Source organism: Panthera tigris, chromosome C2 (assembly GCF_018350195.1).
Source record: "Panthera tigris isolate Pti1 chromosome C2, P.tigris_Pti1_mat1.1, whole genome shotgun sequence".
Taxonomy (NCBI): Eukaryota; Metazoa; Chordata; class Mammalia; order Carnivora; family Felidae; genus Panthera; species Panthera tigris.
This window is the reverse complement of record NC_056668.1, coordinates 23346812-23348912: the sequence shown is the minus strand read 5'-3', so window position 1 is coordinate 23348912 and position 2101 is coordinate 23346812. Positions and strand designations below refer to the sequence as shown.

The 2101-nt window shown below is 35.8% G+C and overlaps 1 pseudogene; it reads left to right on the top strand.

Moving 5' to 3' along the window:
- The first annotated feature begins 853 nt into the window (after nucleotides 1–853).
- Nucleotides 854–1857, top strand: LOC102957629 (annotated as a pseudogene).
- Nucleotides 1858–2101: the final 244 nt, after the last annotated feature.

Sequence of the window (2101 nt, the reverse complement as noted above, 5' to 3'; positions counted from 1 at the left end):
ACACACACACACATATATATACATACATATATATACATACGTGTATATATATACATACGTATGTATATATGTATACATATGTATATATATGTATACACATGTATACATATATATACATATGTATATATATATATACGTATGTATATATATAAATAAGACTGGAGCAAACAAGGTCAATATATAAATTCAGTCACTTTCCTATATACCAGCAGTGAACAAATAACATTTGAAATTCAAACCATAACACCATTTACATAAACATCCAAACAATGAAATATTTTGGTACACATCTAACAAAACATGTGTAAGATCTATATGAGGAAAACAATAAACCCTGGTGAATGAAATAGGAGGAGATTTAAATAAATTAGGTGATGTTCCATATCGATGGACAGGAAGACCCAGTATTGTCAAGACGTCAGTTCTGGATCTAAAGATACAGTCCAAAAAAAAAAAAAAAAAGTAAAATAAAATGAAATAAAAAAGATACAGTCCAGATCTAAAAATCCAAATCTCAGAAAAGTATCTGTTTGTGTGTGTGTGTGTGTGTGTGTGTGTGTGTGTGTGTGTGTGTGTAGACAAACTGATTATAGAGTTTTCAAAGAGGCAAAAGACCCAGTACTGAAGTCTGGAAGTACTGAAGGACTGAAGGAGAAGAACAAAGTTGGGAGAACTGACGCTACCTGACTTCATGACTTGCTGTAAAGTTATAGTAAATCAAGACTGTGTGGTTTCAATGAAAGAGTATACAGATAGGTGTGGGGCTGCTACCTCCCCACAGTAACTGCACTACAACTTACCATCTGGTTGGGCTGAGAAGCAGGTGGATGAACCAGTTCTGTTTACACAGTTAATGGAGAGCAGACAAAACATTATGAATGAAGAACTTTGACAATGAAGCCTAGGAGGTATCTAGAAGAAGATGATTCTTTGAATAAGGACTTGGGAGAGACCAGCATCCTGAAAAGACCTGTACCTTTGCACATGCACCAAACAACCCATTTTGATAAATTTGATTGCCCCACCCCCCAAGCTTGGGCACAAACAAGAACTCTTTCCAAAGTGCTACATGCCAATTAAATTGCTACTATTGCATTCTCTCTGACTTTTCTTTATATTCTTTGAGGGAAATAACTCACTCTTTGTAACTTTCCATCAACAGTATTTTATAAAATTTCAATCCTGGTCATCAACAAAGTCTTGCCAATGGTTTTCATCACCCTCTTAGTTCTGGTTTATTTGCCAGGTGTGATAGCAGCTGTTGTACAGCTTCATAATGGAATCAAATTTAAGAAATTTCCACATTGGTTGGGTAGATGGAAGTTAACAATAAAACAATTTGGGCTTCTCAGTTTCATTTTTGCTGTACTGCAAACCATGTATGTCTATCCTGTCCAATGAGGCTATCCCACAGATACAAGAGGCTCAACTGGGCGTGTCAACAGGTCCAACAAAATAAAGATGATGCCTCAATTGAGCCTGAGGTTTGCAGAGTGGAAATTTATGTGTCTCTGGGAGTGACAGCACTTGGAATACTGGCTCTGTTAGCTGTGACGTCTATCCTTCTGTGAGCAACTCTTTGACGTGGAGGGAATTTCACTATGTTCAGAGCACACTAGGACTTGTTGCCCTTCTGCTGGGCACAATACATGCATTGATTTGTTCCTGAAATAAATAAAACAATGTGTATGGTATACACCTCCAAATTTTATGACAGCTGTTTTCCTTCCAATTGTTGTCCTGTTATGTGAAGGTATATTTTCCCTGCCATGCTTAAGAAAGAAGATTCTAAAAGTTAGACATGGTTGAGAAGATACCACCAAAATTAATAAAACTGAGGTGTCTTCCCAGTTGTAGAATCACTGTTTACACACATTTTTGTTCGATATTGATATATTTTACCATAAACATTTCAAATTTGTATTTGTTTAATAAAATGCCCACTTGAGGTTCTTAATGTAAAAAAGGAAAGAGTATATAGAAGGATCAAGGGAAGAGAATAGAGAGTCCAGAATAGACCCACATAAATATAGTTAACTGATCTTTGACAAAAGATAAAAGGTAAAGCAATGGAACAGATAGTTTTTTGCCGATGTTGTTG